General features: G+C 44.0%; 1 long non-coding RNA gene across 3 annotated transcripts in view; it reads left to right on the top strand.

Moving 5' to 3' along the window:
• The first annotated feature begins 1,233 nt into the window (after positions 1-1,233).
• The window catches only part of LOC116658624, a 30,514-nt gene continuing 17,628 nt past the window's right edge, over positions 1,234-14,119 (top strand). Inside the window, exons 1-2 of one of the 3 annotated variants that reach the window (XR_004313832.1) lie at positions 1,654-1,733; positions 14,019-14,095. This is a non-coding gene — a long non-coding RNA (uncharacterized LOC116658624). Of the gene's footprint in view, positions 1,734-14,018; positions 14,096-14,119 lie in introns of all 3 variants that reach the window. The other 2 variants (XR_004313831.1, XR_004313833.1) reach the window with 2 other exon arrangements.

Raw genomic sequence — 14,119 nt, forward strand, 5'->3', positions numbered from 1 at the left:
CTCAAACTCTATTGTAGGTTATTCCCCTCTCGGATGCTCTGGTTAAAACAAACAGAAGCAGTTAATGGACAGTCTCCCTCTAAAATGTGCTATAAATACAATTTGTGTGTTCGAAGTCTTCCTGAAGCCTAACCAGGGACTCGGGTTAAGGACTCCTGCCCCGCAGCTCATTTCGTGCAGCCTCCTAGGTTGAGGAACCCTTGATACAGGATCCATTATAGGCGGTCATGCACTTATGCTCAACCTCTGTAGGGCAGGGAGGTCACTATCTCCTACGGAAGCCCTTTCCATTTATTAACTGCTTTGTTTTTCCTTATGATGAAGTAAAAGTTGCTTCTCCGTAGTTGTTTGTTTTTTTGTTTTTCGTGTTTCTTTTCTTTCTTCTTCTCTCTCTCTCTTTTTTTTTTTTTTTTTTTTTTTGCCTTTATCCTCATTCTGCCCTCTGAAATTACACAGACCCAGGAGGCTAGTCTCTCTCTTTATATGACAATTCTTGAGAGATGTGAAGACCGGGCTCATGTCTCCATTGGGTCATTTCTTTTTCACATCGGACATTCACAATTACTTCTGTTCTAGAATGACTTCTAGATCCTGCCCCAGCCTGGCCTTGCTCCTCTAGACATTCTCTGGATCACAGATCCAGTTCTAAGAGGCTGATTCCCTAGGACGGTTCTAATGGGTGTGATTTCAGAACAGGTGCCTGCTTCTCCCATATAGACACCACATTTCTAATTAACACAAGAAAAATTTCGCTGACTTTTTGAAGGTCTTAATCACACCTGTCACTGCAGTCTATTGAAATCCTTGAGAGAAGGGGATAAACTGCTCCAACATTTGTGCTCTTGATTTTCAGGATTTCATAAGGATATGGTTTATCCTTGTTAATATCACCTTGCTAACTTTGGTACAACTTTTTCAAGCCACCGTGACCTTTTTGAATTTATTTGGTTTCTTCCTCTTTGAGTCACTGGCAAATTATGTAACTGAATTACTATAAATTCTTCGATCAAGTAAATGACAAAAAAAACAATGGAGGCAGAGACAGACAGAACATTCTGCTGTAAATTCTGAAAGATTTCCTTTGAGGCTGGAATCATTTATCTATCAATATTCCATGGAATATTGGTTGTTCACCAGACCAATACATCTAACTTTCCTTTATCCAGTTTATATTTTTTCAGCATGTTAGTTTGCGCATAAGAGATTTTTTTCAAATGTCTTACTGAAATCAAAACAAATTTTGTCAAAAAGTTTTTGCCCTTGTCTACTGGTTTAGTGACACTATCAAAGAAGAGCGAAAGAAAGAAGAGGAAAAAAAGAAAACAAAAGTCTGGCCAGGTTGTCATGACTTTTTCTTAGCCTATTTGTCACCATCAGGCCTTTTGTTACTGATTATCACTTAAAAATTTGCTTTCTTGATTTTTCTAAACTTTTACTGGGATTAAAAAGCTTACCAGGCTCATTACCAAAATTCGTATTTTAAAAAGTGAGGGCAACATTCATGCAGTGTACAGTATCCCGGCTACCCGTCTGCTAAGGTCACTGAGGATGGTTCCAAGAGCAGGTCAGCAGGTAGCCCTCCCCTCCCCCACGCCCAGCTGGCCCCGCCGCTCGGCCAGCAGTGAGCTGGGATTTCTGTTTCTTTGCCTGCCGGGCAGGGTTGGGTTGCTAGTTGGAAATCGGAACCTGGGTGGAAACCTGAAGCTACCGGAAGGCCACTTCCCCAGCGGTCCGTAAGTGAAAGCTCAAACACTTTAAATCTTCCGGGGGGAGGGGACAGAGGGGTCCCCAAGAAAAGAAGCCTCTGAGAAGACCTAAAGGAAATATTCCCTAAGACAGAAAGAACGTTGATACTGCTTGCGGGGGAGGCGGGGCGGGGGGTGGGGTGGGGTGGTTGGAATCCAGGAAGGTGGAAGGACTTCCTAAGGGAAGGACTGTAGGGGTGACCGGAGGAGGCCGGACCAGAGCGGTGGGCAGGCCACCTGCTTGTAGGAGAATACGGGCGCTGACGTCATGGCTGCTGCAGCCACTTGCCACCTCTCCCTTGTGGTCTGCGCACCAGGTAATCCTCCGGAATTTACTTCCAGTCCTGGGCGGGGCCAGGGACCCAGCAACGCAGGCTCAGAGCGCAGCGAGCGCTCTATTTAAGGGAGGGGCCCGGGCAGCTCTCGGGTTGTCGGGGCAGCAAGAGGACTTGTCCGCGAGCTGCGTTTGCAGAACGGGGACTCTTCCTTAGCTTGTAAATCTGTTCGGAAGGGCTGAGTAGACATTCTGAGGGAGATGAAGAGATTGCTGGAGCCACCAGGCTTTACCTCCGCATCACTACTATTGGCTTGATATTTAATTTAATTAAAGCAAACGAAGTAAAGTAACATTTTGTGGGTGTAAATCCAGAATCCTCTACCCTATCTTTGGCACCTCCTTCTGGTATCTATTCAAGTGCCTAGTAGATACCCAACACATGTTGTTGAATGAGTGGATGAATTCTCATGGAGCTGAGCTATTCATTTATATCCCTTTATCTTTTGAGTATGTGCTTTAAAAAAGTATAAACTACAGAAATCTCTCTTATAAAGACTATCTGTAAAGATTTTTTTCCAAAAAAGTACCCCCCCCACACACACATTGATAATTACTGCATGCGACTGACTCATTTAACTGCACAAAAAACCCTATGAGCTGGTGTTACGATTATTATTCCCATTCTACAGATAAGAAAACTGGAGGGAAGGTAGAGCTCAGTGGGAGAGTGCCTGCTTAGCATGCACAAGGTTCTGGGTTCAATCCCCAGTACCTCCACCAACCAAAAAAAAAAAAAAAAGAAAAAAGAAAAAAGAAAAAAAAAGAAAAACGAAATAAAATAAAATACTTATAAATAAATAAAACTAATTACCTCTCCACCTCAAAAAGAAAAAAAAAAAGACAACAACAAAAAAAACCAGATAAGAAGGCTGAGGCATATAAAGATTAAGTCACTTGCCAAAGGCTGCACACTAGTAAGAGGCCCAGTTAGGATCTGGTTCCAGGCAGTCCGGTTCCACAGCTTCCTGGACCCCCCTCTGCCATTTTTTAAAGGCACTGGTATTGGTGAGGACATGGTAACCGTGAAAGTGCTTTGTAACTTGCACAAAATGGCATCAGCATACATTAATTCTAGTTATAAGAGTAACAGAGCCCTTTCTCCTGTTTTAACTTCCCGTGACGTGGCCACAGTTTCAGTTTAGAACCTGTGTCCTTGGTGCCAGCCCCTTTGCCTTCATGTCTCAGAAAGAGAACATTTCCAACTCAGGGTAAGCTGGACTTCTTGGTGCCTTGGTCTTCTTCCTCACAGAGCTGGAATCACCCAGCTTCTATTTTTAATTCAAAATGATTGGGAAGTGACTTTATTCTGGGGCAAAGAGGGGAGAGATCAGAGGAAGATCCTGAAGGCGGCACAGGGTTCCCCCACTTTATGAAGGTAGAGGGTTCCTCTGAAAACTTCCCTAAGTCCAAATGGCATAACGCGATGAAGCAGTCACCTTAGGACACATCTTGCTAATGGAGGCACAAAATAAATTGAGATAAAGCACAGATGCTCACAGACACAGTTCAAAGGTACAGCGGTTGGATGCTGAGATGCCGAGTGTAGCTCCCAGGAAGGAGTTTGGCGGTGACCCCCTCACTGTTTAAGGCACGTGCTGCTTCTATGAAAGCTCCTGCAAGATGGACCCTAAACACTACTTTCACTTTTCACCTTTTTTAGTAGAAGCAAAAATCCTCTTTGGATTTCCTTCTGTTAGGGAAAGTAGGTACTAACGTAGGTTTTTCCAATAATTGGAGAGCATAAAGGAGCCTGGAATAAAGTGAACTTCTGAAAAGCGGGGGATACCTGTATGTCACATCCATTTTAGCTTTCCTTTGTGATCTGAAAAGACTGAGTGTAATGAGAGTGACTCTATCGTAGTCTTAAAGCATTGCAACACGGGGTAACATGACCAGATGGGTGAGGAAGGAAAACGAACAGCTTGAATTTCCCTCTCTGATTCTTACAGATTCTCCAGGCTCCTCATGCCTAAGTACATCCTAGGAGCTTGCGGGTAACCTATTGCGCCTTCAGGACATCCCTAAAAGAGGAGGTTCAAGACTCCTTCCCCAAAGGAAGAACACAGAAACTATTTTGTCCTGAGTTTCCTCGGAAAGTGCTTTCTAGACCTCCCGTTGCTACAGAGCTGGTGTATTTCTTGACCATGTAATTTTTGCTTTTCAAAAGGCAAAGGACTTATTTGTACGCTGTTTGTTTTTAATTGGTGGGGATACATTAGATTAAGCTAGAGCTAACCTTTTACCTCCCCTCCACCTTCTCTTCAAACATCACAACCACATAAAAGTGGTCCTCTGAAACTGACCAGAGTTCTGTGCACCACGTTCTTTCCACAGCTGGGGCAAGTGGTAAACTTTCAGAATCAGGGACTCCACCGTAGACCTAACTACATAACTGTCCACAGGAGGGAGAGAGGGAGTATGTATTTTTAAGAAATAGCCCAGATGCTTCTGCTCAATCAAGATTAGGAAATGCCTCCCGGCTTCAGAGTGCCAAGGAAAGCCCTGATTTCGTACTCAAAGGGCCTGCTTCACTCTCCATCTGGCATCCATTTACTTAAACTCATCAAGAGTAATTTTCTATACCTGTAAAGTGGGGCTTATAATGCCCCAAGCTGCGCGAGGGAGCTTGTTGCTACAAAGCCTAGTGTCCTCGCTCAGGCATTAGGGATATTCTGGGCTGTGCTTTGAACTGACTTCCTGATACTTACTCCGTCAAGCCCCCATCCCTATTTCTCTCAATCCAGCCAGATCTCCAAACCTCAGCCCTTATGGTAGGGTCTGTCGTATCTGCGCTGCTCCACACATCCCTTAATGTGGACCCGTTGATTCCTCCTTCCCTCACATCCGACCCCTCCGCTGTGCTCTCTGGAACTGCTGGCTTGTAACTGGCAGCCTTTCTGTACGTCTAGTCCTAACTTACTCCCTCCATCTCACTGCCTTGACCAACACTTCAAGACAAGGCTTCCCTTCAGGGCCAGCTGGATATGAGTCCAGAGCTATTGCATCCCCAGATATTTGTGTGAGTTCTTGGCCCTTCTTTACCCCTGCATTTCACCTGGCCTTTCCTTTTCAACTCTTTCACTGGCTGCTCCTCCTCCCTTGATTGGCTCCAGTCTCTACCTTTTGGAGAGTTTCTAGGGCTCTGTGCTAGACTCTTTTCTTACGTATTTCCCTGCCCAACGAACCTTCAGACTACATCCCAGTGTTTATCTCCAGCCCAGATCTTTCCCTTGAGTTCTTGACTTCTATATCCAACTACATGCTTGATAACCTCACTTGGCTGGCTTGTTAGAATCTAAATCTAAAACTTCAATATGTCCAGTATGGAGCCCTTTATTTCAGAGCACCCTTTCTAAGACCCATTCCCCTCTCTCCGGTATCATCCATTGTTGCCCCCAAACCTAGTCATTAATCTTCATTCCTCCCTTTTATTCATGGCATACTCTTTCCCCATCTTGTCTATCAGAGAATCCTCTGGGTTTTATTTACAAATGTATTTTGAATCTTCCTGTGTTCGTCCGTCTCCACCATCACATTCCTAGTCCAAGTCACCATCACCTCTCACTTGTCCCTTCCATTTTAGCGTCAGATGGTTCTTCTCCTTCAACTCTAAGCCCTGATGAATGTATTTCCCAACAGCAACCAGAGTCATCTTTCAAAAAACCTAAACTGGATTATGTCCCATCTCTTTGAACACTTGTTAACGGTTCCCCATTGTTGTGGTGATAGAATTCAAGCTCCATTCTGTTGTCTGTTGGGCCCCGCATGGGTCTGGACCCTTCCTCCTCCTCCACTTTCATCTGGGACCAGGGTGCCTTTGCTCCCTGTGCTCAGTCCCGCTGTCCTGCTTTCTGCTCCACGAACACGCCAGGATGGCGACCTGCGTGTGTGCTGCTTCTTCAGTCGGAAGCAGGTCTTCCTCAAACTCCAAGCAGAGCTGTCTGACTCTCCTGGGTCTCAGCTCAACTGGTGACTTCTCAGAAAAGCCCTCCCAAACCGTACTCTCAAAACCTTCTGCTCTGTCCTGTGTTTTATTCTAGCACATCAGTCTTAAATTTTCTTTCATCACAAGTATCATAATTAACGTAACATTACCCTGCTAATCTATTTATTTGTGTGTTTATCTCTCTTCCTAATAATAATAATTATTATTATTATTTTCAGTATGATATTCTAGAAACCGCCTGGGATGTGGAATTAGGTGGAAGGCTCAGGTTAAGTTTAGGTCTCATCACTTACTTATTCTATGATCTTGGCAATTTACTTTCTTTTTCTGTGCCTTATTTTTCTCATCAGTAGAATGAGATTAACATAGGAATACAAAGTCATTATGATTAATAAGATATCATCCATGAAGTGCCTAGCAGAGTTTTTCTGCTATGTTTTGGGGACAATATTTCTAAATATATTGACTTGCACGAAGTAGCATCCCAAGTAAAATCATTTTAAGGATTATTTAAGAAGTCTTTAAAGTTTTTTTTTTCCTATAGTTCACCTTCCATTTTTATGGTATGAATCAAGGAAATACTCTGGGCCCCTTCATCTTGCAAACCAGGAGAATGGACATGAGGACCTTTACTTTTGGAAAACAGATATTAGGGAAGGAAGGCAAAGCTTTCTGGACCCACAGAGTAAAACATTCCCAGCCAGACAAGCCCAGTGAGGCCCAGGGAGGACATTAAGGAGACTCAGCAGAGACAAGGTAAAATTATGAAGCAGCTCTACTCAAGCACTGGCATTCTGAGGCTCAGAAATGGAGCTGGCCATCGGAGCCTGGGTTGTTCAGTGACCTGTTCACAAGTTTGCATTGCTTTCTTTACTCCCAGGTGCTAAGCTCCAAAGGTAGAGATGCTATCCCTTCTATTTCATTTAAATTCTGACTTTCTCCCCCCTCCTTTAGACCATGTCTATGTGGAAAGTAACTTTTGCATAAAGGGAAAAACAAACAAACACTAGACTTAAAAGCAGAAGTCCTGGGTCTGGGGACTGGTTCTGGGCCTTTCTGGCAGGTCGGAGTCACCGGCAGTCTCTCAGACGTTGCTTGTGGAAGTGTCAATTGGGACATCCTTTTGGGAGCGCAGTTTGGCAATTTAAGTCACTGTGTCCAACATGCATGTCCTTTTGACACAGCAAATGTTCTTCTAGAAATGTATACGCTTGCATATGTGAGTAAAGACGTGTATAAGAAAGAGCATAGCCTAATTGTTTATTTCAACAAACTATTGAACCCAAGTGGTTCAGTAAGTATGGCCCATCCATTGTATTACATACCCACCCCCCCCAAAAAAACAAGAAAAAGATAAAAAAGAGAGAGAAAAAGGCAAGCAAAAGAGAATGAAGGAGGCCTATGTGTACTGACAGGGAAATTGGACCCATATCATTAAGTAAAAGAGCAAGGTAACATATTGTATTCCACCTTTTGAATGTGTGCACACCAAAAACACACACACACTCCCAGACACACTTACATGCTCATGTGCATAGACTATTCCTGGTAAAATTTACAAGTGCTGGTGATGAATTACTTGAGACAGGGGTAGGAGAGAATTGTCTGTGGTTGTTTTTCTCTCCAGTTTGGAGTTTTGTTTTTTTTTTAAAATCACACATTTATGATCTCTTCAGAAAACAAAAATCTATATTTTTTAGCTCCATGGCACTAAGTCATAGCACTGAGTCAGTGAAGGAGCCGTGTCTGATCCTCTTACCTTTGGGCAAGTCATTTAATCGTGCTGAGATTTTTCATCACCTACAACATAGTTACAGTGACGGACAGCCCTCAGGATTAAGTAAGGCCACCATGTGGACGTGCCAAAGCACACTAGTAGGGAACACAGCCCATGTCTAGCCACTGCTTGTTAGCCTCTTTTTCTGTCCCTGCTGCCATAGGTAGAGCCATGAGCACAGCATCTCTTGTGACTTGGGTTTCCTTTCTCAGGCCAGGAAAGTTGCTGCAGATGCCACAGCTATTTAAATCAACTGACCTTTCCTGCTAAGGCTTCAGGGCACCTCTATCTTAGGCTGGGAATGAATAAAGTTACTGATGACAGAGGCTGCTGGCAGTGTGTTGGGAGGTGGGGCAGGAGTGGGGCCGTGCCTTCCTCAGACCCTATGACCGACTAGCTCTCACGCTCTGCAAATTTCTCTTGATAGAGATGCCTGCCAACCAGACTGGTAATCTCTGAGAAAATAGAAATAACAGGGCTCCTGGCTCCAGCTCCCATTCTCTCCTTGGCCTGAAGTCATTTTCCACCTTTGCCAGAGTTTTAACACCCTTTGTTGTCTTGGCTTCAAGCTCCTTCCTCAGGGTGATGGAGCTTTGTCAGAGCAGTAGGGTTGGGCTGGCAGGCTTTTCAGAATGAGGACGCGATCTAGAGAAACAGACAAAAACATTTCATTGTCTCCTTAAGAGGCACTGTCAGGATGTTGTTGTCCCACCTGGCTTCTTCAAGCCAAGTGACCTCGCCAAGGGAAGTCTTATGATTTAACCACCTCCTACCACAATTGCCATCAGCTCTCTGCACCCTCATCCCCATCACACAATCTAAACAAGAGCTGTGAGCTTGCTGACTCCAGAGAGTAAACCCACCCCACACACTCTACCACACTGACTAGAAAGCTCTTCCTAGAGTTAGGCTGAACTTGCTTGGGGTTGAACACCTGACATGGTTTCCACAAAGCTTTACACAAGTTCTGTTACGGTATGAGAAGCAACTTGCACGGAGCTCCATGTGACCTCAGAACTTTTATTTATAAAGAGCTTTAACAAAGTGTTGGTTTTATACATCAACTAGGCTGGGCCAGGGTGCCCATGGTTTCTGTGAAAGTGTTTTTGGATGAGATTAACATTTAAATTGGTGGACTTTGGGGGAGGGTATAGCTCAAGAGCACATGCTTAGCATGCATGAGGTCTTGGGTTCAATCCCCAGTATCTCCTCTAAAACTAAATAAACTTAATTACCTACCCCCACCAAAAAAAAAAAAAAAAAAAAAGACCACCAAAATTGGTGGACTTTGAGTAAAGCAGTTTACCCTTAATAATGTGGGTGGGCCTCATCTAATCCGTTGAAGGCCTTAGTGGAATAAAGAATAACTTCCTCTGAGCAAGAAGGAATTCTATTACTCAAGCTGCAATCCTCCACTGAATCTCCACCCCTTTTGCATTTGCCAAGCCTCCACAATCTTGTGAGCCAATTCCTTAAAATAAACCTCTCTCTTCTCTCCCTCTCTCTCCCTGTCTCTGTGTCTCTCTCTCATATATATATATATATACTTTACATGTTTATATTTATATTTTATATATTTATAGTATATATATATATATTTGTATTTACAGTTTTGTCCTATGAGAAAATAAGACCTAATTAGATTTTATCAACATCTTACCAAAGTCAAACAAAAAAAGCACACATTGAAAAAACTGGAAAAGGGAGAGTGTATAGCTCAGTGGTAAAGTGCGTGCTTAGCATGCATGAGGTCCTGGGTTCAATCCGCAGGACCTCCATTAAAATAAATAAATAAACAGACAAATAAATAAATAAACCTAATTACCTTTCCTTCATTAAAATAATTTTTTTAATTTTTAAAAAATTAGAAAAAAGAAAAAACTGGAAAAAAATATTGAATGTTTAAATGGTAGAACTGTGGTTGATATTTCTACATTTTTAAATGTTTAGTAAGGAGAATGTACTACTTTATAATGAAAACATTTAAAATTAATTTCCTAACAGGAAGGTTTATGTTACTAAAATAGATTTTTTTTTTTAAGTAAAACAAAACAAAACAAAAACTGTGTGCTTGCTGTGCAAATATAGCTTCAAATCAAATAGCCCAGGGCTCTCTTTCAATCGGCTGCAGCCACTAAGACCCACTAGCTGGGAGTCTTGCTCAGGTATTCCCTCAGACTGAGGGCTGCACGTCCCCTCCCAGATTCAGTTGTGACCAACAGTCTACGAAGGCCACCTACAAGCCAAGCCTGAGCTAGGTGTTCATCACAGCAAGTGTTCATCTGATTCCCACAACTCTTGGGGAGAGGTAGGCTATTCTCACTTAAGAGATGAAGAAACTAAAAAAAGAAAAAAGAGAAAAAGAAAAAAAAAAAAAAAAGAAAAAATCAAAGAAAGAATAAAAATAAATTTTTTTAAATAAAAATTTAAAAAATTTAAAAAAAAGAGATGAAGAAACTGAGGTTCCAAGAAATGATGTGATTTGCTTAAGGCAACACAGCTCGTTAAGAGGCAGTGCCAGGATTTGAACCCCAATTTCCTAACTCCAGCCCCAGTGCTCTCGCCTCTGTTGTGGCTGTCTTCCCGGGGATCCCACGAGATGTGGGAGGGGGCAGCACCAGGAGTCTGGTTCATTCTACAACAGCTTTTGTATTGGAGGAGGTATGGGGTGAAAAAATGCTTATGATCAAAATTTTGCCTACCATTTCCTTGGGCCCATCATCCCCACTCACCAAGTCTCCATGAATCCCACTTACACCTTCTTGCTCCAAACTAGAGACCGGGAGATGAAGCCAGTTCACCCCTGGAACTGAGCAGAGGCTGCAGGCCTGATCCTCCTTGGCTGGGGCCCTTAGCCCTTTCCTGGCCTCCACGGTGGCCATCTCCCCTTTATTGTTCCTCTGCTGTTCTTTTCACACTAAAGAAAACCATCCTTCTCTCCCGCCTCTCTCAGAGCAGGGAGCAAGGTGAGGACATCTTGTTGACATTGAAAGGAGGTGACAGGCGGGGGGATGGTAGTAGAGGGAGGTAGAGGGATGGGGGATGGTGGAGAAAAAGCTGCTGAGGGAAGCAAGGGAATAAAAAGTGATTAAGAGCGCAGACTCTCTGGAGCCAGATTACGTGGGTTCAAATCTCAGCTCTGCCCCTTACTGTCTGTGTGCCCTCAGATGAATTACTTTGCCTGTCAGAATATCTACTTGGTAAGGTTGATGTAAAAATTAAATGAATTAATGGATATAAAGTGCAAAGTTCCTGGTATATGTGTTCTGTGTTTGCTTTTGTAATCCCCAGACCAGCTGTGTGACTTGGGCAACTCACTTCCTCTCTCTGATTTTGTTTTCTCTTTTATAAAGTAAGAGGGTTGGATTCAATGGTCCAAATTCCTTTCTCACTTTCAAATTTTAGGCTTCTGACCTCTTTTTAGTTATGGGGAAATACCCTCAAGTTTCTATCCAAGGCTGGCTCTGTGTAGTGTCATTCAAATGGTCGCACTACCTGTCGCTTGGCATCCTCCATCATAACTTATGTCTTTGGATATTGCAAATGCTTCAGTTTTTAAGAAAGTCTAACTGAAGTTCAAATTCTCTGGGAGATCCCAAAAGCAAAAAGATTGAACAGCAAAAAAGGGACAGCAGGCACCCTGGAGGGTGGGGTGGCAGAGGGGACATGGCCGGACAGCCAGCCAAGATCTAAAATCACACTCCGTGTGCCCTTTTAGTCCTGCTGGCTACCTCTTTCCCCTGGACCGCCTTCCTTTTCTTACCTACAATGTGTGGTTAGCTACTGGCAGGTTTGTTCCTTCCTCCACTGCCAGACTTTGGGAAAACCCAGCTACCTGTACTGCTGGGCCATCTGGCCACACCCCCATCCTCCCTGGGTGACGCCTTCGCAAAATGCTCCTCCCCTTTCAAGTCGGTGACGGACACTAAGGTTCCCTTCTGACTTTCCAACAGCTTCTAGTCTAGTCTAGCTGGCTCTTGGCCCAGCCCGGGTCTAGGGTGTGTTCTGGCTTGACGGGATCCCAGCAGGGGAGATTTGGCCCACCTGAAAAGAGCAAGATTGCCTTGGGGAATACAGTCCATTTCGAGGGTGTGAGCTGTTCTTCTTTCCCTTCCCCTAAGCCCTTGTTTCCAGCCCTAAAATGTCCCCTTCCTTTGCCTGCTTTTGAAACAAATGTTCAGGGAGCTGCCCAGGCAGGTTCAAAGCAGACAGCTGCCAAAGCCGCAGCCCGTCCCCCGCCGCACTTGCTGCTGCTATATGTAGAGTGGAAACCGCCGCCCTAAACATCGAGTCAAGTTGCAGGCACAGCTCTCCAGCCGCCTGTCCTTCTGCCCTGTGTTTAGGCTTAAGGGGACCTGAAACCCCTGCACCGCCTCCGCTCCAGGCCATGTTTCCCTGAGCCTTTGAGGACTGCGTCTCTGCCTGAGGGCCTGGGTGTGTCCGGCACTTGCTCTGGGCTTGGCGGTCCCAGGGGACCTTGGACTGGAGCAGCAATTCGTTTACATTTTCAAAGCCAGGCTAGGCTAAAGCCTTTCAGGCATATCTATTCTTTCCCCTAAATGAACCTATCTGGACCCCCGTGTGTTTGTTTGACGTTTGTCAGCATAGAACCTGACTGTGGGCTTAACCAAAAAGGATCTGCTTTCCTCACACAGCAAGAAGTCAGAGACAGCTGTCCAGGCTAGGCAGCAGTGCCAGGGTGTAATTAAGGTACCAAACACCTTAGATGTTTTTGCTCCATCATCTTTAGTAAGTGGCTCTTTTTATGGTCTAAAGGTGGCTTTTGCACCTCCCAGCATTATCTCTGTCTTCTAAGCAAGAGAAAGGATGAATGGTGACGGGCACAAGGCCACCGTGGCTCTTACAGCTGCACTTGCCCCTCAACAAGCTTTCCTGCCAACAGCCTCTGCTTGCATCTCACTGGCCATCACCATGGCACCTGGCTGCCCCTACAGACAGAGGACGCTGTGAGGGTTTTAATAGAGGGACGTTGACGCCTAGCACCAAGTCAGAGTTTTCTTTGTGAAAAAAAAAAGAGGAAATGGATATTGTGCAGGGAAGTAGCCTTGTCTGCTATAACCGGACTCCTCCCACAGCACAGCCATCCAAGTTCACAAGTGTCTCCAAGTCTCAGCTCTTAGACCACTGTAGATCATCCACGGTCTCTCTACACAAGATAGCGTAGCCATCACGAGTCTGGACTCTGGATGTGTTCACATCCCTGTTCTGTACTCATTAGCTTTGTGAGCTTGGTCAAGTCTCTCAGGGCCTCAGTTTTTACAACTATAAATTGGGGATAATCATTGTTCCTACTTCTCGAGTTGTGGTCAGAATTAAGTGATTTACTAAATAGGTGACCCATGGTGTGTAATAAGAACTCAACAAATGTTAGCTAGCTCTGTTGCTGTACAGATTATTCTGAATTATATTTTAACATATCATTTAAAAGATTGTGAGCCCGTTAAGAAAGGATGCTGCCTTCTCTTTGCTTTTAAGTGTGAAAACTATTTTAACTAAAGGAGTGATCCATGAATTCACTGATCTTGTAAACATTTGGAACATTCCAGAGAAAGCTAAAGGCTCCTTTGACAATCCTACGTCCTTCACCATCCCTTTTCCCAGTTCCTGGAAGTGAGCATTGTTATCACTTTTTGTTTTTCCTTCAGAACTTTTCCAGCATCTTTCTTCTCTGAGGGGGAGGTGATGAGGCTTCTTCACTGATTTCCGCTTGGAGGAGATACTGGGGATTGAACCCGGGACCTTCTGGGGGCTGAGCATGCGCTCCACCACTTGAGCTATACCCTTCCTCCTGCGTATTTCTTATATGTATATGGAGTTTAAAAAAATTTTTCTTGTATTATATCGTATGGATTATCCTTCAACTTCGTTTTTTTCCCCACTCAACCCCATATTTTGGCAATCTATTCTTTTATTACATGTAGTTTTCCCAAGTTGTCTTCCTTTTTCCAAACTGCTCCCTGGTTGTTTCCTCATGTGTATATGTAGTAGCGTAGTCTCTCTAGTGAATCCCCTATTAATTGACACATAGGTCATTTCCAACTTAGTATATTGCTCAAGAATGATGCAACGACCGCCCTTAGACATATGCCTCTTTGCACATGTAGATACTATAAAATGAAATTTCTGGGTTTTAGGATGCAGGCATTTAAAATCTTTACAGATATTGCCAAGTAATCCTCTCCTTCCCTGCAGAGACAGCCGTATTTAAGAATGTGGTCTGTTCATCTTTAACTCAGTTCTACCTTTGGATCTAGCACAGTCCAAGCTCAGTAAGTGTTTGCTAAATTGCATGC

Source organism: Camelus ferus, chromosome 21 (assembly GCF_009834535.1).
Source record: "Camelus ferus isolate YT-003-E chromosome 21, BCGSAC_Cfer_1.0, whole genome shotgun sequence".
Taxonomy (NCBI): Eukaryota; Metazoa; Chordata; class Mammalia; order Artiodactyla; family Camelidae; genus Camelus; species Camelus ferus.